Raw genomic sequence first — 23163 nt, forward strand, 5'->3', positions numbered from 1 at the left:
AATCTGTGTCTTCTCTCGGGAGCACCTTTCACCCGTATGGGATCGTACAGGACCACTAGAGGTCCAAGTTAATGAGAATGAAGTCTCTGGGTCTCAGTTTATCTCTGAAAACTTGCTCTTCCTAGTACAGACCAGCAATTCTTCTAGCCATGTTGGCATTTTCCAAGCCCAAGTCTTGGTGGTGATGTGTTTTTCTGACTCTTGTTTGGGGTGCTGGGTTCCAGGTGTCTCTAGGTGCATACAGAGCCATCGCTACTGGAGCTCCTACTAGCTCCGGGGCTTTAAGTATGTCCAACACTCTCATTCGGGAAAGCAACTTTCCTTCTTTCTCTAGTTTTTCCTTCTCCAAATACACAATCTTCATTGTGCTCTATGATTTTGGGGCATAAATTCTCACCCTTGGGGCTAAAAACAAGACTCGTTAACAGTGGAGCGGTAAGGGGTGAGTGTGTATGCAGTGTTGGGGAGGAGTCTAGACTGCATGAACAAAGATCTGGCTAACTATTCTCTGGATAAGAAATCACACACCAAGTCTTTGAATTTTCCAAAGGCTAGGAATTAGAACTTTCACTTTTTATTTCTAAGTCTGTTGGATTCCTAAAAAATACTTTACAGTTAGAAAAATAAATATTTTTAGCAAAATGTTACAAAATGATAGGAAAGATATTGACAGCCAATGAAAACCTTATAATCAAAACTTACAAATATTTTCCTGGGCTGGGGAGATAGCTCAGTAGAATAAGTGCTTGCCTGGAAAGCGCAAGGGCCTGAGTTCAATCTCCAGTTCCAAAAAAAACAAAAAACAAATATTTTCCAGATACTTACTTTTGTTTGTTTGGTTTTTTTTCAGTCTTTGTGCAAGATTTATTAAATGTCTCCACACAGCAGTATTTTCAGATACTGCTGCCAGGAACAACCTGTTAGGCAGTAGGGACCCTTTGGGGCATGGCAGGCAGCTCTGGTTTCCCACCCTTCTGCTCCGAGATGGGAGTGGTGGGCAGGATCTCATCTTTGGGTTCCACAATGCTCACATGGTCAGGGAGAGGCTTCTTGGGACCAATCTTACCACTTGGATCCCAGGGCAGCATGATCTTTACTTTGATACCCAGCACACGCTGTCAGAGTAGCACGTGCCGCGCGGCAGTGTCAACCTAGTAGTTGACAGGGTCCCCACTGTGGATCATCAGGCCATCCACAAACTTCATGGACTTAGCCCGCTGTCCACGGAGTTTCCCAGACACCACGACCTCACAGCCGTTGGCTCCGCTCTCCATAATGAACTACAGCACACCATAGCAGGCCCTCCGCACAGCAAGCCCTCCTAGGAGCTTGTAACGCAGAGATTCTGCCTGGGCAATGGCACAGAGACCTCTCGTTGCCACCTTTTCAACATAAAGCTCTGCACTGCCTTCAGGGAAGCCAAACCTCTTCTGAATGACAGCAGTCAACTCGCAGATCCTCCTGTCCTTCTCACCAAGAACATTCTGTGTCCTGGTGGCTAAAATGATGATTTCTGTCCTGGTGGGTGTAACTGTGACTTCAACGCCAGAGTAGCCATCTTCAGCCAGCTCCCTAGTGAGGAACTCATTCAGTTCAGCTTTGAAGATGCCGTCAGCGACAAACTTCTTCTTCGAGATCTGCACTGCCATCTTTCCGCTGCGCGCCTCCGAAAGCCAGATACTTACTTTTGAAGTTGTCCTTTTCACACAGTTGAGAGCAGGGGACTAGCATGACAGACTAGTGAACAAAACAGTGATGTTTTTCATAGTCTCAAAGACTATTAGGTATGATGAAAAGATCCCTGTATTGATAGTTAGGTCATTTGAGTTTTTTCCCTGGCTTTGCCAAGAGATAATTGTGTAATTGACAAGTCTCGCAACCTCTAGGCTCCTGGTTCTTTCCTACATTCTAGACCGTCTCCCCCATCACTTTTCAGACCCAGAATTTTGCAGCAAATGTTATTTAGAGATTCCTAGTTGGTAGCTGTCAGTGTGGGCAAGTCTCGTGGTGTCTGTGGCCGTAAAACACCCAGGCGGACTTTCCTCCTGAAAGGGTGGATGTATCTGCCAGCCGTTCTTTCAGGCCTTGCTGATTTTCAGTGATCACTGAGCCAAATGCTTACAAGAGCTTTCGCCTGGAAAATGCCTCACTGACTAGACAGCTGAGATTTGCTCCCAGTACCGGCAGGTTAAACAGACGGCCACCAGACCCAACAGCTGGGCTGGCTCCTTCCGGGCAGCTTGCCAGCATGTGAACACAGAGGCACGTTCACTGGACGCCCGGATCTGCACAGACCAGGATCTGGCCTTGGCTCACTTTCTCTCCGTAGGCCTTCGAGGCCTGAGCAGCTGTGCCATTGTGTCCGGGTCACTGGAGAAGCTGCCTCCTCTCCGGGGAGATGACTCTAAACCACTGCTCTTTTCTAAAGCTAATTGAGTTTCTGTAATAGATTTGTTCTCAGTTTCGACCTTTTAACAGTCTCACTGAGCTCTGCTGTGGGCAGCACAAATGCTTTCCATCTCCTACTCTACCTAATTGAGTAGTTCTCAACAAGGTAGGAGAGCAATCTATTTCCATCTTTCGGAGACCAAACCTAGCCCACCTCCCTTTTGCCTTTTTAGTTGAGGTTTCTTGACAGAGTATTTTAAAGAACTAGGCTGTATTAGGATGGTGAAAGATAATGCCATTTCCTCACAAGAGAATCAATAACCTTTTATCCCTATAGAGGAAGGGGCAGTCATGCTAGTATTTTGGACTAGAAATTGTGAGATTGCAGAATTGAATAGAGTCTCGATACCACATTATCAGATTCAATTTTTATACACTCCATTGCTTCCTATTAAGATACAAATATATGACCTGCCCCAGTTCCTGGTAACCAACCCAGCTTACACACACAGTCTTTTAATCTTTCAGTCAACAAATATTTGCTGAACATCTGTGCTCTATTTAAAATTGGATGGCAAGATAAAATGTAATATGATGCTAGAGTAGCTTTTGGAGTTAGAAATGATTGCAGCCTAAATGACAAAAGATTTTGGTCTTATTTAAACCCAGAAGGGTAAGCCCAACATGGTCATGCATGTCTGTCCTCTCAGCTACTCGGGAGGCTGGGTGGGGCAGATGATTGTGTGAGACCAGGAGTTTAGGACCAGGCTGTGTAACACAGCAAGGACATACTCTTTTTAAAGAAGAAATTCTTTGGGTACAGTTTGGGCAACTATGGGATTCTCCCCCTCACTACCTGGGCTCTGCTGACTTCAGCTGAAATGTGATGACATCTTCCTAGATTTGGGGCTTGGAGACAGCATGCTTCTGGTTGGCAATAAAGCCTCCAAGTTCACACAGTATGTACTTCCCTTGAGCTGCCCTAGGCCTTCTTTGATCTACTGGGCCCCTCAGGATGTCTGAACCTTCCTTGTGGGGTTCAAGAACTCTCATCTGCTTCCTTCCTTCCTTTCTTTTTTTCTTTCTTTCTTTCTTTTTGTGTGTGGTACCAGGAATCAAACTCAGGCCCTTGTGCTTGCCGGGCGAGCACTTATTCCACTGAGCTATCTCCCCAGCCCCAAACATTTATTTTCATGCAATGATGCCTTTGTTTCCACGGTTAGGAGTTGTGGTGCCACTGTAATTAGAGTTGGTGCCTCCGTTCACGAACTTAATTCTTTCCATATGTTTCTTGTTGCAGCCTGAACTGGATCAGAACTGAATCAAATTCACTGGTTAGGTTCAGTGTTGACCTCCTGGGGAAATTTGATTAGATTCTCATCCAGTTTGGTTTGCAATCAGAATCGTGGAAGGAACTAAATTTGTGGACTGAAATGCCACTGTACCAGAAGCAGGTCTTATTAATAAGGTACTACTTCAAAATATTCTATGCATGAACCCTTGCAGCTAACTCAGTTTATCAGACATTCAATGCAATTCTAGTTTAAAGATGTGGTCTTTTAGGGATGGGAGACATTGAAGATGGAAAGCATCATGGGGGTCACTAAATTGCTAAGTTGCCCAGGCAGGTCTTGAACTTGCCATCCACCTGCCTTGGGCATCCAGGTGGTGGGTGTATAGTCAAGATCTGCCATCCTTGTGTAGAGTGTGTTCTTTATCAATAGTATTGGCCCTACATGAAAGCCAACCACTGTGTCTAGTTACCCAGAGTCTGGAGGAAGAGTGGCTGGTTTCAATTTGCCCACAGGTGGTATAAAGTTAGTTTCCAGTGTATGCACCTCCTAAGAGAATTTCAAAGCTAGCTTACTTTATTTATGATTTTCACATTATATGTTCTGAATTCACAATCTTGGCCTTTTGAAGATGTGGTTCCTTGGAATCTGTCAGTGCTGTGTAGTTTATTTTTTCTGCTCTGTGTTCATTGACTTGATTGCTGAAACAGAGTTGCAATATCTCAAAGAGAATGAATGAGAACACAATTGTTAAGCACTGTCAAAGGCAGAACTTCTCTGCTGGGCTTAAGAGGAACCCTTTAGGAAGCCCAAAACTTTATGGCTTCTAGGTGCTTGAGGGCAGGGAATGGCTATCTTATCCTTCTCTGAGTAATTGGCATGTAGCATTGTATTTAGAATATATTGTATACTCCATATATTTGTCCAATAATGAATAAATGCATTGCAAACATCCAAGCAAACTCAAAGAATGTGTTGGTTATTGAAGTAAAACCATTGTTTGAGCACTTATTTGGCTTCCAAAGAGCTGCTGATCATAAGGTCTGCACATCAGAAATACTGACTTTTAGGTGGGCCTGATCTCACACACACACACACACACACACACACACACACACACACACACACATCTTGTAGGTATTCTGGATTTGATGCCTCCTACAAATTTGTCAGCCAAACAAACTCTCACAACACTGAGCCTTTTGATTTTACATTAAAGAATTACATTTACTTCATACAAAATATTCTCTGGTGCTCATTCGAACTGCCACCAACTCAATGTATAGAAATATAGACAAAATTAGAAAACGTCCCTGAGCACCCACCTGCACACACACACACACACACACACACACACACACACACACAGAGCAAGTTCAAAGTATGGACGGCACTACCAGCTCTCCTTCTTAGCTGGGTCCATGCTTCCACACCATGTCTTTTTTAAAGGCCTCTGCATTTGGCTTCATGACTCATGGAAACTTGAGATAGCAGAGAGGCAGGAAGGTGAGCGCGCGGGTCACAGATGTGCTGACTTGTAGATGCTGCTAAAGGAAGAGCAGGATTCCAGAAGCAAGGGAATGGTAGCCCCATGTTGAGGACATGCCCCCAGGCCTGCCTCCTGCTCTTTGGAGGCTGTCCTTGCTCTTCTTTTGGGGGCTCTGCTGTCCTCACTCCAAGCACAGTGTTCCCCAGTTCTGCCATTTCACGAGCAAGGACAGCAATGACATTCAGTCCCCTCAAACAGGGTCAGTCCCAGGATAGTGCTAGAGAGGGTGCTTCTTTTTCTTCTTGTTTTTAAATTTATTTATTTTTTATTTTTTTCCATAATTTTATTGATAAGCAAATAGCAATGAGACAGTTTCAAATCAAATTGGTAGGACAGTTTCAATAATTAACACATTGCATACATTCCTCCCAGTGGTTAATTGCTGTACAAGATGTGGACATGATATCCTATCTACAAACACCATTAGAACAAATCACTCTATTCATTAAGAGAATGTACTATAGATCTATCCCAACCACTTTGAATACACAGATACGAAATGGGCATTCATCTGTATCCCCTTTTTTTGTTAAGTTCCATTATTTGAATATTATAGGTATGTTAACTCAGCAAAATAATCTAAAAGAGTCCAGTAGTCCATAGTAGTATTGGGTCTTCCGCTTGACTGGTAATGTCAGAAATTGTTGACCTGAGTCCCCTACAGCTCAACAAAACAGCATGGCTTTACTTTTTATATTTCGTTTTTAAACTTTTCTGCTGGGTGGTTAAGACCAAGGTAAAGCAGGGCCTATGCAACAAGAGTTGTAGCTTTTGGGTCTGATAAGATCAGTGAAATCTCCTCAGGATTTATCCTGAGATCCTGTACTTCAGATTGTTTGTCAGTGTCAGCTATGTGAATGAGTCACGGCCATTGCTTGGCCAATGTGCTCTCTGTGAAAGCCTGAGAGAATGTTTTCTCTCCATTTGACTCTTCTTAGGGACACACTACATCATTGATCACTTTTCTCTTGGGCCCCATAATCTCCTTGATCAGAAAATTTGGGACACTGCCAAGCCTGGGGAGATGGCTCAGTGGAATAAGCACTTCCCTGGCAAATGCAAGGACCTGAGTTCAATCCCTGGTTCCGCAAAAAAAAAAAAAAAAAGGACTGTCTTTTGTTTACTGCCATACCACCCTGAATGCACCCGATCTCGTCTGATCTCGGAAGCTAAGCAGGGTCGGGCCTGGTTAGTACTTGGTGGGAGAGGGCGCTTCTGATCACGACAGTGGAAGAGGATGCGCCTGGGGCTGGCTATGGGTTCTGCGCTAGCAGATGTGGTTAGACACATTAGGAGTTTCTTTTTAGTTGTGGTTGTAAATAAATTTGTGCATGTTTGAGGTATATGACATGATGTTTTGATGTACACATACTCTGTGCAATGACTGCCACAAGCTAATTCACACGTCCTTTGCCTCACAATGTCACTGTGCGTGTGTGTGTGTGTGTGTGTGTGTGTGTGTGTGTGTGTGAACACTTACAGTTCATCCTCAACAACTGTCAAGTACCCAAAACAGAATTATTAACTGTGGTCAACATGCTCAAACCATGTGAGAAAACTTGGGGCCCCTTCTCTGACACGTTCCTGCTTCCCCCGACCCTCCACTCCCAGCACCTGAGCGCCTCTCCTTCTCTACGTCTGACTTGAAGATTCCATGTATTAGTGAGGTCACACCACTCATAAGTGAGGTTTTAGATGGTTCCTTACAGCAAGCAGAATAAGAGCAGTGTGTCCTGGTGCTAGCTACCCCATTTGGCACCATTCTTTGGTCCCCAGACCTGTTCACCAACTGCAACGAACCCTGGGACTGCTTACATTTGTGCCCCAGCAGTTTGCAGAAGCTCTTGACATTTCCATTTAACAATCTATGTGGTGCTGGCATCAGGCCCCTGGGGAACCTGCTCCTTGCCCCTGCCCACTTGTGCCTGCTCTCCTGGGGGCTCCTACCTCCTGTAGCTGTCTGGCACACCCTGTTTTATTCCATTCTGGAATCAGCTTGCCCACATGGCTCCTACCACCTCCTTCCCTTGCCCAGCCAGGCACATACTTTTCCTAGACTTCTCCGGTCCTGTTCACTTCTCTCCTTCTCTAGCTTCTTCAGCACCTTTTGGCCTTTACCTCACTCTTAGTGACTTCTTGTATGGCCCTTCCTTTCCCCATCAGCCCTTAGCCCTGCTTTATTTTTCTTTATGACACGTAACACCATGTGATGTATTTTATATGTGTGTGCACACGTGTAAACATGACACTTTGGGGCTTTTGTGTTGGTTAATTGTTTTATTGAGCACTAAAGCCATGGCTCCACATCGACAGAGACTTGTGCACACAGCTGGATCTCAGCACCTGGAATAGCACCTAGCAAATGGCATCTGCCCGCATGATGCCCACACACCTTTGCAAAATGAACTAGCTCTGTGCTACCTCTGATTACCTAGGTGCTTTGGAAACCTACTAAAATGTTTCTTGTCTAGTACTTCCTCTCCGGAGACCCCAGAACAATTGGTCTGTGCTGCTTTGATAGCATAGCATGACGCATTTCACCTGGTTCCTCTTCAACATGTCCCACTGCTAATGGTGAAGTTGAAAGCAGGTACTGCTCATGTGTACTCACTTTCGTACCCTAATAGCTACATAGCCATGCAGCCCCTTCTCATATTAGACTCTACCCCTGGCTGAATTTCCTGGGAATCTGGAGTCTCTCCAAGCAGTCTTCATGTGAGTGTGAACACACGTTTGCTCTGTAACTAAGTCTTTTATGTCCTTAGAAGCACCAGGAGTGCAGAGTTGTTCGGGAAAGCACCCTGCCTTGCTGGAAAGACCTAACACACAGCAAAGCATTCCATGACCATGGCTTCCCATCCACCAGCCCACGTGGGCTGGCTTCTGTCCCTCGGCAGCGCAGGCTGCAGTGTCCCGAGGCCTGCATTCCCCCACAGGTTTGGGCTGAACTACCAGCCCTTCCAGGTTCGTTTCTCTCACATCTCCAACAACGTAGTGCTGCCAGCCACCAACGGCTGTCGGGCTCTTGCTCTCACGCCAGGAGCTGCTTCAGTGCTTTGCATACATTTTCTCAATTAATCCTTACTCGAAGCGTGGACTATTTTATCTTCCTTCTACACAGTGGAAACTCTGGCACAGAGAGATTAAGCAACTCGCCCACGGTCACACAGTGAATAATTGCTGGGACTGAGGTTCGAACCAGGCTGACCTCTGCAAAGCTTCCGTTCACAATTTCTTTGCCTCACCACCACCACGTGATCTGGCAGCATGCCCAGTGACAATGGCTCTGGTAGCCAAGTTAGCCTGCTGCTTGATGTCGCATCATAAAGGTAGTGTCATACAATGTGATTAGAAATTTTTAAAATAACAAAATCACAGACTATGATCTAGTGCCTGTTTTGCTGCTCTGCACAAGGGACGCAGGCTCTTGGGGTCCACCCAAACCCCACATTCTCATGGTCCACGTGTCCAAAACAAACCACCGCTAAAGCCCACCAATACTTGAAACCTGTTTCTCTGCTCTGTTTGTGATTTGATACTGACATCCATGTGCGTAGATCCCATGAATGGTCCAGTACACAAGGACCATTGTCTGACCAGGTGAGGTTTTTATCATTCTGTACTTGTCTTTACTGTTAAAACCACACAGCTACAGAACAAAATGCTCCCCCTAATGAGTGTAACCTGGCAGGTAATTCTGTGGTCTGCAGTACTTGACAGAAGCACTTGATTCTTGGATATCAAAGGGATAAGAACACAATTTTCTGCCTCTAATTTTATTCTTAGAAAATGATGGCACTGAGCTAACTGTAGAGTGCTCCTGTGGACTAATTCCAGGTTTTTTTTTTCTTTTGTAGAGGAGATTTAAAGAAAGTCTTAATCTGCTTTATATTTAACTCTTATCTCCACACTATGGATTAAAAATAGAATACCGGACTCTGTCTCGCCTCCTCAGATGCTCAAGTTACTCCCGGAGAAGGATGGCAAGAGCCACCCCAGGTCTCTGGGAGTGCTGCTCCTTTTGCTGACTTTCCAAACACCTGCATCTGGCTAATTTTCCATCCAAGTGCCGCACCATAGCCTGTTCTGAAATGAGTAATCTTTGTTGTATGATTCTTGAATGACATTTAACATTTCCCTCAGCTCTTTTCTATTTGTAACGCAACTGAATTCTGAATCCTTTTAGAATTTATAATTTCGAAAAGTTTCTGTATCTTCTAGTTGTTTTTCTGCATGCTTTTTCTAAATTCTTGTGTAAGGTAGCAAGAGAACAGGATCTTTACTTTCTCTTTAGCTGGTGGAAACTGCTCTGGAATATTCCCTCGGCTTTCCTTGTCTCTCTCCTACTCTTCCCATCACCACACTGCCTAATCCTCTTTCTCTACCCCAATTCTCTTTCTCTTCCCCAAACCAGTGTCAGAGAAGCAGCACAAGATGGCACAGGAGTCAGGGCAGCACCTTCTCACCTGCCCACTCTCTTTTCCTGATGTGGTTTTGTTCTTCCAAACTCCAGATGTTGCCAGTGTCATGGCATCATGAGGGGAGGGCTGTAAGACAGAAGGGCTCTAAGAGGTAAGTGCGGCAGGAAGGCTGATCCCTCAGGAATAAGACTAAGGCCTTTCTGGAAGGGGCAGCCTGAGGCCATCTTGCCCATCTGCCTCCTGCAAAGTAACAGACCATCGAACTACAAAGACAAAGTGCTCTTCCACTCTGGAGGAAAGCATCCTCTGAGACTGGGCAACCCAGTCTGCTGGTGCCTTGGTTTTGTACTGTGAGAAATAAATTTCTGTATCTCATAAATTGTTTAGCCTCAGGTATTTTGTTACAGTAACAGATTAAGACAAGATGCATTCCTCTAATAACCAATCATCTGATCAGTCTATTAGATCAGAAAGGGTTAGAAACCTCTATGGAAACTTCTATAGCTTTAGGGTTCTGGCATCTTTAACCCAGTCTACTTAGCATAGCTGATGAATATTAAGTCTTTACCAAGTGCAAGGGCAAAGTATACCTGGGCCTCAGGCACACTGGGCAAACTCCGGACCACTAAGCCACACCCCCAGCCCATCTCCCACGGACAACCTTGAAACCACAAGTCTGGAGTCACAATGAGAAACAGCCTGGGTTCCTGAGCTGTCACTGGAGGATTGGAGGAATAGCACTCACTAAAGACACCTGGCCAGTACATGTGCTCCAAGCTTTGTGTGAGTTAAAAATAAGCTATGTTGTTAAGGCAGATTGTGTTACCTACCTTGTGCATACTGTGTGTGTATTCACACATGTGTGCATACATGTGTGTTGAGGTATATCCTGGGACCTTTGTTATAACTTTTTTTTTTTTTTTTTTTTTTTGGTGGAACTGGGGATTGAACTCAGGCCCTTGTACTTGCCAAGGAAGTGCTTATTCCACTGAGCTATCTCCCCGGCCCCCATAACATGTATTTTTTTGTGTAGATATTTATTAAAAACATGTGAAAGTCACTGTCCTTGACCTTGTAGTGTTTCAAAATGTATTGTGTTGCTTATTATGTAGACAGAATTCTAGACCCTAGTGGGAGCTACTGAATCAGGGTCTTGGAGCCTGGGAAACTTTAACATGTTTAACACACTCTGTGATGAACCTTATGAACCTTAAAGTTGAAAAACCACTTTAGCTCTGGCAGTGGTAGACATGTTCTCATGGCAACCCGAGGCTGTTTAAACTACCAGGCTTTATACCTATTTTCTTTGGTCACTGTCCAAAGTGTTTCTCCCTGTGCCTCTCCCTCTGTGTTACTCTTCAGAATCTTATCACAATAACATTCTGTACTGATTTGCATCACATCATCCTTCCAGAAGAATGCCTCCCCTGTCCCTCTTCTTAGCCACCCTCTACAAGGCCTGTGGCATAATTATCAGATGCCTCAATCTGCACAAACTTTCCTTCTGTCCCTTTCCTAACCTCTTCGTTCTCCCTTGAGTTACCTACTCTGCTCTCCACTCAGATGGGAGCTATTCATTTTCCAAACTCACTGTCTGCCCCTTGGAAGGGGTAGACAATGGGACAAAGCGCCTTCATCAGTATTCACTACCACTTCTCAATCATGATTTTCCCACCCTTTGATTAGGCCTTTCTCAATTAGGACCTGTTGGCTGAAAGTAACAATATCCAATTACAAGACCCTAAGTATTAGAACATCTATTATCTTACATGGCAAATTGAAGGTAGAGGGATAAGTGACTAAATCAACAGGTTTTCCTGCCTTTCTGGTTTTTTTGTTTGTTTGTTTGTTTTGTTTTTTCTATCACATTGAATTTTATCCTGAGACTTTCCCTCATGGCTACAGGATAGCTGCAGTAGCTCCAAATGTTACATCCCTCATAGTTATATTTCTCACACTTCTGTCTGTATTAATCTTTTGTAGATTTCATAACAAATGCTATAAACTTTATGCTTAGAATAATAGAAATTTAATCTCTCTCTCATTAAGGTGTTAGCAGAGGTTTAGAACCTCTGAAGGTTCTAAAGGAGAATCTGCTAGCTTCTTTCAGCTTCTAGTGGTTACAGTATTCCTGAGCTGCATCATTCAAATCTCTGCCTCTGTCATCGTATTACTCCCCAGTGCTCTCTCTCTCTCTCTCTCTCTCTCTCTCTCTCTCTCTCTTTCTCTCTCCTCCCTCTCCATCTCTTTCTCCCTCTCTTTCTCCCTCTCTGTCTCCCTCTCTTTCTCTCCTACAGAAAAATCTCTCTTCTCTCTCATTTAGGAAAACTTGTGGTTGCGTTTAGGACCAGCTTGGACAATTTCAGGTTGCAGGGGTTGGCACTTGATTCCTCTTAGGGTCATTATTGAACCTAATAGAATGTCCAGGGGTAGAATAGATGATTTTTGTCCAGCTATAATTCACTAACAGAGAGAAATGCTTGGCTAGAAGCCCCCTGGGGTATGGCTCCCTAGACCTATGGGCCAGGATTGGGGCATGAACCTATGTATGTGGCCTCTGTTGCAGAGGAATGCCTATCAGCATGAGAAGTGATGAGGGAGTGAGGGACGGTGTCTGGTTAGAATCCACCTAGGTCTGCCTCAGGACTCCCACAAGGGGCTCTTCAGCTCGTGTCCTTAGGCCACCCACCCTCTGCCACTCCACGGCCTTGTTGTCTTTTGGTTTTCTGCTCACTGCTCAGCCGCAGAGCACTGGCATTGTTTTCCTGACTGGCCCCTCTCATCACTGAGCTCTTCTACCTCCTCATGCTCCAGAGACCATCTTCCTCCATCTCTGCCTTCCATCCTCACAGCTCATGCTGTTCCTGAGCAGCGCTGAACCTGGTGGCTGCCCTCCGCTGGGCCTTCATGCTTCCGATCGCTTTCTCAAGGCTACCTAGCCACGGGCACTTTGGCTCTGAGTTCAGTCCTATCACGAGATACTGTCTGTTTCCTAACTTCTTTTCTCCTGGGCCCTTGGTCCTTCCACGGAAGTTATCTGGCAAAGCCCAACCCCACATGCCTCCCTCGTCTACATGCACAGAGTCTTCATTGGTTTCAGTTCCCATCTGTTCCCTCTCCGCAGGTAACTTTACTTCACATCTCACAACTAAAACAGAGGACATCTGATGGAATCCACTCAATTTCCCACCTCTAATTTACTTGCCCACGCAGTGTTTAACCTTCTTCCATCCTTATCAGAGTGGAGGGGAATTTCTATCCCCAAGGAATGTCTGTTTTAAATGATGTAAGTCTGAAAGTTCCCCATCCTGTGGTCTTTCCAAATTCCTGCTTTCTTCTCCCTGACAGAGCTGGCAGAAGCTTAGGGACACATTAATGTAAAAAGAAGGAACAGAACCCCAGTAATAATTCTGCTGGTTTGGGGCAATATCTAAAATCATTTTTTTCTCTCACTTTTTCTTCTCTAGTACTTTTGTTTCTGCGCTCCTTACATTTTGTTTAGAAACTGAGTCAGAGGAGAAAAGACCCTCAAATGATGTCTCAGTATCATCAAACTCTCCTGCGATCTCCCATATTTTCTTTCTGCTTCTTAAAAGAAAATACAAGAAATGAAGAGTAATTTTTGTTTCATGGTTTTCCACAGGGAATAGAAGACATCCCTTGGAGGAAAACCTGATTATTTCTCTCAGGATTTGGCTGGAACAGAAAAGAGAATCTTGCGAAAGGTGGCCAAAGAATGATGTCTATGCCCTTGGCATATTCCTGAAAGAATTAACGTCAGCATACTGTAGCGATACCTGCACACCCGTGTCTACTGCAGCACATCATGATAACTAAGGTATGGAAATAGCCTCGGCACTCAGAAGCAGATGAATGGTTAAGGCAAATGTAATAGGTATGTATATACCTACATATATGTATGAATATTATTTAACCATAAAAATCAAAATCAGGTCAGATCTAGAAAAAATGGGTGGAACTGGAGACCATTATGTTAATTAAAATAAGCCAGATTCAGAAAGGTAAGCATCACATATTTTTCTCTCATATGAGGCTCTAGGAAGATAAAAATTAAGAAATCTAAAGGAGATTTGACAGGAAAGTAAAAGGGAGAATATTACAGAAGAAGAGAATGGGGAGGGGAAGAAAGATAAGGGAGGAATGATATAAATATGAGGCGTGATCAAAATATATGGTGAAAAACAAAATTATACCATTACTATTTAAATTTTTAAAATTTATTATAGTAAAAGATTCATTGCAATTAAATCCCCTCCAAATACTCACTTCACATTGAATACCCTCATCCCAGCATTCTTGCCACTTGCTGAAGCAGTTCTCAGTCTTTTCTGAGTATCTTTGCGAGATGTGATTGTAAACACACACACACACACACACACACACACACACACACACACACAGAGTGAATGCAGCTGTCAAGTGCCATCCAAAAGGAAAGTGGGCTTGTGAAAGTCCCGCCATGTGTGTTCCCCTATCTTGTTTGCCAGCGCTACTCCACTGACTTCTGGCTCTTCCTCCAGGTGAAACAACCATGAAAGGTAAAAATTTTGAATCAATGCAGCACAGTAAGTCAGTCACAAGAGCACAACTGAAGACACTCACAAAAGAAGACCTCCATAACTGCTCCAGAAAGTACAAGAACAATGAGATAAGTGTTTCAGAAGTGAAGGGGAACTAATGGCTTAATGGGAATTAATGACAGTGTGTCTTTTATTGTAATGATTTTTAAAATGTAAGAATTCACTATGTTTTCAATAACACTTCATGTACTACATGCATACAAATATTCCCAAATAAGACTTACTATTCTGTATAGCTACTATGCATTAAGAAGAACTTGGGGCTTATTTAGGTCCTCACTCTGGGCTTTTCTTTACTCCCCCTGAGGCAGTCCGGTCAGGTACACCCAATCATGTGTTCTCCTGCTTAAAATCCCCCAGTGGGCTCCTTTCAGCTTTATCTGTCACCTGTGGTTTGCCAGGTCCCCATGTCCCATGTAGCTTGCAGTCACCCAGGCTACTCCAAGCTTTTTCATACTGTTTTCTTTCTGGGCTGTCCCCCACCTCTTCCTCACATATCCCCACCCCTTGGGCTCAACTTAGGAATCTCTTTGTCCTCTGTGAAGTTTCCTGCCCCCTTACATCCCTTCTTGAAACACACTTCCTTTGTTTCTGTCCCCATCTAACATATGTCGCCCTTTATTACAAAACTATTTTATGATTGTGTCCTTAGACTTCAACTGGATTGTGAGCCCACAGGCAGGCAGGTTCTCTCCTTCACTGCCCTAGTCATTCTCCAACACTTCTTTTAAAATAAAAGAATCAATTAATACAGAAATAAAGTCAACTCTCAGTCTCTCTCCCCTTCCCCAAATCCTTCATTTTCAAAGCTTTGGTGACTAGACACAGAGAACCGCCCTCTATCACTGGTTTTTTGAATGAAGGAAGCAATGACCATCCATCCCAGGTGGCTGTCCGCAGGCAGTAGTACATCTGACCATGAATGTGTGCTCCAGCACTCCCCGCAGCTGACACTGCAGTCTGAGGTCACACTGCATATGCGCTCTCTCAGGGTTTATTTTTCCTAACTCTCTGTCTCAGTCTTCAGTCTCCTCCAGGCACTGTTTACTTTGACTATTCGAAGCTCTGTTACTCTGCTGGTGAGGTTGACATTGGGAGGAAGTTTTCCCACTGCCTGTGCAGTGTAAATTGGTTTCCAAACAATCTTGCCCACAGTCTCCATTAATATTGTACTAGAGAGCAGGGCAGGATAAAATATTCAAAGTAGCAGGAGTTACTTTTTAGGATGACTGAATATGATGAAGGAGCTGAGGACAAAGGGTAATTTATTCCAAAAGAAGTCAACACCTTTGCTTTGCACTAGCTCTTGCAGTTAAAAAATAAGGCTGGTAATTGGACTTGCTTTATGAAAATCTCATTAGCATTAGCATATAACTAAAATGCACAGCTCCATAGTTAATTGCAATCCTGCACTGCGGTTAACAACTACAGTGATGACATTTGCATATTGCACATAAAATTAAAAATGCATGTCAGATAGGTGCTCTTTCAGGGAAAAAAAATCCTTGAATAACATTACATTCACTACAATAATCAGAAAGACTTTGAATTTGAATGGAAATTATATGTATAGTATGAGCTTTAGAAAGACAGGGGAGCCTGATCAAAGAGGAGGAGAAACTAAATCTGAAACACTGTATAGTTAAAACTCCAGCAGCTGGAATCTTCAAGGACAGGGACATGCAATACCGAACTGTGTGCACTCCGTGAGAATGGAGCCCTTTCATCAGGAAGTCGCTTCACTTTGCAGGCGTCAGTCTCATCTTGGTACTTTCCTCTAGACCATAAGCTCCTTGAGATCAGGGACTTGATCTTTTTAAGCCTCTGTCTGGTGCCTAGAGTGCTAAGCAAGTAGCAGACATTCATTTATTTGCTGACATAACCAGCTCAAGCCCTTGCTACTTAAATCCATGTAGGGAAGTGGTTCCGAGTGATGTGTCCCCAGTTTCATGATGCCTGGCTCTTCCATTTCCCTGAAGTCCGTTACCTCAACCTCCTTAACTCTCCATTTCCTCTATGGATTGTGTTCTGCCTCGTAGGGATTCTGAGAAGATTCAGAAAGGTCATGCATATAAAATCCTCAGCAAGACACAGCCGGACACCTTGCAAGTGCCTCTATTATAGTTGTCACTGTTGTTTGGGGGTTAAAGTTAGTAGAAAAGGGTATGAAGAAGTTGAGATGTAAACCACTTCATGCCAGGCCTGATGCGGGCCAGCCACAAGTCAGAACAAAGTTGTCATGTAACATCACTTGCTGTGAGAGCTGGTTACTTATGTTCTATTTCACTAAGAAAGAAAATGAGATCCTGAAAAGATAAGAGTGGAGAAAGATAGTAATATCACTCTCAAGGCAGGGGACGCAAGGCTGATTGTTAGGCTTGGTGCATGAGACTCTTCCATGACCTCACTCTGTCTCCTCTCAGAAGACCGCAATGGGTCAGGTTAGCAAGGCAGAAGTGACAAAAAGAGCTTTCTGCAGCAGACTTGGAGCTTTCATTCATTCTTTCATTCAGTTTCCATTTAGCTAACTGTGTCGTGCCCATGCCTATGCCACGCATTGTGCTAAGAATGCTGAAGGACACGAATGAACATGGATGTGGACCCAACAATATGCAAGTGGAAATTCTGGGCTGGTGAAGACTTAGATGTAGAGATGAAAATGTGGGTGTCATCAATGAGGAGAAGTCACCCCTGCAGGCAGGTGAGCTCCCTGTGGGATGGAAGAAGAGTTGCTGATGCCACAGGAAACAGAAGAGGAGAGTGTGACAGTGAAGTGACTGTGTCAACGAGTAAGAAATGCCCAGCTAAGTTGGATCAGCACAGTTCTGAGTGTGGCTGAATGGATTTACTGAAGATAAAGACCCAGCCTGGGTGTGGACTGACATCAACCAATTGGCTGGTCACCTGAATGAAGTAAAAAGTCAGTGAAGAAGGAAGCCCTGCTTCTGTTTCACTGGAGGAGCTCCTGTCATTACCTTCACTTCGGATGCCATCTCCTGGCTTCTGGCTCACACTCTTCAGCCTTGCAGTACAGACTCACATGGGACACTACAGTGAGCTCCAGGCCTTTGGCCTTTGACCAGATCTTTGGGCATTCCTGCACATGGACAGCCTTTTGCACTCTTCCACACCTGACTCTGCAGGCAACCACTGTAAGCCTTCCTTGTAAAGCTTTATATATTCACATATCTTATATTAAACCTATGTTTCTAGTGAGCATTGACTGATATGGTGAGCTAAAGGGAGAATAAGGGCAGAGAGGCCTGGAAGGGACAGAGTTTCAAACTGTGATGTGGTCCTTGGCAGACTCTGCTCTTCAGAAGGTCATCACCCATGGTTCTGTGAAGTGGCACAGGTGAGTCATACCCAGGGGTAGAGAACAAGAGTGGGGGAACATAGGAAAATCCATACTGCACATATGGGACTCTGCTCATTCAAGACCTGAAGCATTAGGTCTTCTATTTAAAAGTCAATCCAGGAGCCTCCATTTCAGAGTGACAGGCTTTGGTAGACAGGGTTGGAAATCATTCCTTCAAAGTCAAAGCTTTGGACCAGATTGCCCTGGCTTTCCTTAGTAAGTTAATAACTTTCAAGGCTTTCCAATTAGAAACAAAGAAAAATTTATTAGTAATCTCTTTAAGCCTAATCCCCCACTGTTTAATGTGAACATGCTGACTCTCCACACATTGCTGGACTTGGTCAGGACTGGCTCCAAGGACAGGCCTGGCCATGACCCAGGAGCACAGAGGGGTAGATAAAGTGGGGTATAATGTTACTGCTGCTGCTCGCTGCCCTTCTCCAGGGGGCCGCTGTGCACTTGCCTCCTGTGGGCTGTGGCTTGCGGAGCTGGAGTCCAAGCAAAAGCAGCATTGTTTCGCAGCTATAAATCACAAATTGTGTTCGTCGGTTTTGCTTTCCTGCTACTTGCTAGTGTTTCCTTGTTCTCCTGGCACAAGGGCATTTGCTTCTAGAATGGCCCCTTATCTCAGCTGACTGCTGCTTGCAGATACTGGGCTCATTCTGTTTTTCTGCAAAGTCACATAGAGGAAAGAGTTAGTAATTTTTCCTGATGTTGCATTAAGCTTACCAGCACTGTCTATGTTTCAGATATCTGAGCTGCCTTAAAACCTAGGCCAAGCTCAATGAATAGCTCTCTTGGACACACATACCCCACTTACCTTTTTCTCTACCCTTTGTAGATTCGTAGGCCACAGGACTTACTGTTAGGCCTTCAGCCCTCTCCACTCTGAGCCTTGGGTCTCCTGAGGTCTCTAGCTCTGGGGGTCCCAAATTTCATGTGTGGTGCAGGCATGAGAGGCTGTGTATACATGGTCTCTCATGTCTCAATAAGGGGCAGCAGGGAGCTGAGAGATTTCTGATCAGCTGCCTCTCATGCTTAATCTGCAGCCTCACTGTGGGCTGGCACTATCACTCTGCCTCTTTCTCCCTTCCAGGCTTGGCTGGAGAGAGCCACACCAACTCCAAAGGTGCCACTTTGGCGTCTCTGTCACATGCTGTCTCACGTTAGCCCCCAGCACCAGAGGGCTGTCTGAAGCATATGCCTAAGGATTTAGCCTGTCCGCCCTGCTTCCTCTGCAGCTCATCAAAAAAGGAGCTGCGTGCTTGTCCTGCCATCAGGCATTTCCCATAAATATCTGGCTCAGTGAGCCGTGTTGTGGCAGGCATTGCTTTAGCACCAATAGACTGGCCCTTTTCCAGGTTCTCATTGTTGGCCAATCCATCTCGCCAGTGAGTGCTCGGGGTGAGTCAGAGGTAATGCTGAGGAAATCTTGGGCAGGTTGTGACAGCAAGTGCAGACCCACGCCACCAGGGCCGAGCGGCCAGTTCCCAAGCTCAACAGCATGTTAACACAAACAGTATTGAACCCCTTTCAGTAGCACGGACTTGTCCTTGAGCCTCTCTGTCAGAGGCACACAAGGAGAGGTTAGTTTCTGTAGGAGTTATGGCCCACAGCCCAGCTTCTTAATTGGGTTTAGTTTGAAAATAAATGCTTCACTGGAAAATGACACTTATCAACTCTTTTTCAGAAAAAAAAATAATTTTTGTTTTGTGTAGGCTGATGTGTAACTAATAATCTTATCATTAGTCCTGAGCACTGTGCTAATTACTCGAAGTTGCCCTGCATCTTTTGTGGGTATTGTTTTCACATAGCAGCAGCAGCTGGCGAATGACTCAGTTGAGGACACTGGATAATGCCTACATTTAAAGACCTCACATTTCTTGGGAACCAGCTTCTGGTCTTGCTATGTCCTGGCTTGAGCTATTTAAAGAGTCAAAAAAAAATATTCTACACAACCTTGCCTGTTCTGCGGTGATGAAGTCAGACCTACCCCACAACAGAACTAAAGTTGCCATGCACATGTGGGGTGCCCATGGGGGCTCAGAGACATCTGGGGAAGCTGAGTCACTGCCGCAGCTCAGACCCCTGGCTTCTGTCCCCACAGTGGCGGACTGGTGTCACAATGACATTCACTGTGGTGGGGCCAGGACAAGAGGTCAACCATGGGCCTGTTTCCCAAGCGAAGAGAATAATAAGCAATTTTTAGTTATTTCTTCTTGGAAGGAATTTCTTCATGGAAAATGCTCTTCCACTGACTAGAATTTGATGTGTACAGAAGTTCATTACTCCTAACTATCGGGGTCCATTCCCATTGGCATCTTACAGCTAGAAAGTGACATCTGTCGCCATGAGCCTGAGATTTCTGAGAAAGAAGTATCTCCTCTTCAATTGCCAAGCCATTAATTGCTAATGAATAAAGATACAACCGTGGGATAAAAAGAATTAAGGGTTTTAATTGCTCTGAAATGCTAGACAGAAACTTTTACATTCAGTTACACCTGAGGTAGCAGAAAATTTCAAGGTTCTATTGAAGCTCTTTTGTCAAATCAGAACTTAGTTTACTTAACATTGCTTAGAAGTGAATTATTTGATATTCCTAAGAGATGAGCTTTTAGCTGGGAATTGCACATATATTTGTTATTCAAATGTTTTTTGAGATTAATCTTAAATAAATTATAATAAATGAAAAGTGTATGTTCATAAATACTTTTATTGGTCTAATATACTAATCATAAGGTACTAAGTTATTTTCAAAGACACAGATCTTATGTGTGGGTAGAGGTATTAATTAGCACATAAAATAATATTTTTTAGATATGCCAATTGAATGAAGAACATAGCCTAAGAAAATAATAAATTAAGTGAAGTGAAAAAATGCTGGCTAGCTATACAAAAAACACCTTCAGTTCAAGATATGGAATATGACTTGTTTCTTTTCCATGCCCTAAGTCATGTTTATAATATTGTTATATAGTCTAGGTTTTCCCCACATAGAAAACATTGATAACATTTTCAACCCGTTATTACTCATAGGAGCATAATGAAAATTCTGTGTGTGCTTTAGTAATTGTTTGGAAATTGTCTTTTAGATTGCTATTCAGAGAACAAGTTACTATGTAAGTCTAATCTGTTTTCCTTTACAGATAAGATGCACACACGAAATGAACAAAATTCTGAAATTCATCAAATGGTTATTAAATAAACATACATGTATATTTGTGTCTGTTTATGTACAAATTTGAATTTTTTTCAGGCTACAAAATTTAAATATAGTAGCACTTAGATTGTAAGGGTACGATATGGTATGTATGTCATAACCTTAATTTTCATCTGGAAAATTACTATGTAGTTAAAAGCTGTAGCACAGGGTCCTGAGATCAATCCCCAGTACTGCAAAAATAAATAAATAAATAAATAAGCTGTAGAAATTCTAGTTTTAAGAAAATATACTAGGCAAAATCTAGGCTTGTGAAATTTCACTATTCACATTAAAATATGAAAAGAATTGACTCATATAGGATAATGTTTAAATTATGTTGCTTAAAATTAAAATGTCAATCACCCAAGTGTGCAGTCCCAGTGCTAAGTGTCTCCATCTACCTATCCTGGCTTCACAGATGTGGCCTGCAGGCTGAGCAGTGTTCCACCTCCCAGTGGCACACCTTGTCAACAGTGACTTCTTTCCACATCACTAGCCATCTGTGAAATGCAAATTAAAGCAACACTGAGATACCATCTCACCCCACAAAGAATGGCTATCATCAAGAAATCAAACAACAACAAATGTTGGAGAGGCTGTGGGGAAAGAGGGAACTCTTCTCCACTGCTGGTGGGAATGTAGACTGGTACAGTCATGGAAATCAGTGTGGGTACTCCTTAAAAAACTAGGACTGGAAATTCTATTCAAGCCATGTATCCCCCTATGGGGAATTTTCCTGAAGGAACTGAAAATGTCATATCATAGTGATATATGTGTACTTATGTTTATAGCAGCACAATTTGTGATAGCCAAATCTTGGAAACAACCAAGATGCCCATCACCTGAGGAACAGATGACAAAGATGTGGTATTTTTATACAATAGAGTATTTCTCAGCTATAAAGAATGATAAACTTGAAACCTTTATATTTAAGTGGATGCCACTTGAAGATATACTCATAAGTGAAATAAACCAGACCTACATGTGTAAATATTGTATAGTCTCCCTAAAAACTCAAAAGAAGAAATACAAATAGAAAGGTATAATACAATTAAAAGGAAGTGAGAACTTGAGGATTGGATAATGAGGAGAGGGTAAGGAGAAAATCTGGGGAAAATGACAGGGGCAAAGCCACACATTTATATGCACAAGATAGGTAAGGCAATGATCCTGAGAAACATCAGCAGATTTTTGAAACTAGCAGTTAATTGGTAAGATTCTGTGAACTAAGCAATGGCATTGAAGATAGCAATATGTAATAGAAGGGTCACGCTTGGAATGCCTGTCATTCTGATCTTCTAAAAATGTACTGCTTGTCATGACATACCAATTATTGCCATACTGTCTCTCAAGTAAATGCTTGTTTATAAAAAAAAGGTAATAAATGAAAAAAGAGACAAGAAAAAAGTCATAGTACTGTACTGCTACAATGCTGTATATAGTTAGATTTCTAAATTTCTGTGTAAAAATATGTAATTGTTTATTCATATTTTTTAATTTTTTAAATTTTTTTTACTTTTTTTCTCCATATTCTATAGGGCCTTAAAGTTTAACATATCAATACTAGATGGAAAAATACCTGTGCCATGTTATGCCTAAGATGTTTGATATTCAGACAAATAGTGAGGTTAAACCCAACTACATATGTAGTAGGGTAATAAAAAGCTTCTCTCTTGGAGGGTTAACAACCTAAGTTTGCAGACCAAAAATTAGAGAAAAAGAAGGGCTGCAACGACAGCCAACATTTTGTCATTAGCCTTTCAAGGTAAGTGAAGACTCAGGACATAGGAGAACCTATATTGTAACATCATGTAACTCAGGTGTGTCCCAAATTTTCTGATCAAGGAGATTATGGGACCACAGAGCAACGTGGTCGATGATGTAGAGTATGCCTAAGGAGAGTCACATGGAGAGAAAACATTCTCTCAGGCTTTCACAGAGAGCAAGTGGTCAAACATTGGCCATGACTCATCCACAGGGCTGACACTGACAAAGGATCTGCAAACTGCAGTACAGGGTTACAGGATAAATCCTCAGGGGACTTGACTGACCTTGTCAGATAGTAAAGATACATTTCTTGTTATATAGGTCTTGCTTTATCTTGGTCTTAATCCAGCAGAAAAGCATAAAAACGAGGTATAAAAAGTAAAGCCATACTAATATACTAAGCTGTGAAAGGCTCAAGTCAACAACGTCTGACACTTCCAGTCCAATGGAAAACCCACTACCATTGTGGACTACTGGACTACATTGGGAGATTCTGCTGAATTCAAGCACCTACAATATTTAAATGACAATGGAATGCTCATCTCTGACAAAACTAAACAAAAGAAGGGGATGCAAAGGAAGGAT

General features: G+C 43.2%; 1 pseudogene; it reads right to left on the reverse strand.

Annotated features, from left to right (window-relative positions):
• Positions 1 to 920: 920 nt before the first annotated feature.
• On the reverse strand, positions 921 to 1649 carry LOC101569875 (annotated as a pseudogene).
• Positions 1650 to 23163: the final 21514 nt, after the last annotated feature.

Source organism: Octodon degus, unplaced genomic scaffold (assembly GCF_000260255.1).
Source record: "Octodon degus isolate 3935 unplaced genomic scaffold, OctDeg1.0 scaffold00068, whole genome shotgun sequence".
Lineage (NCBI taxonomy): Eukaryota > Metazoa > Chordata > Mammalia > Rodentia > Octodontidae > Octodon > Octodon degus.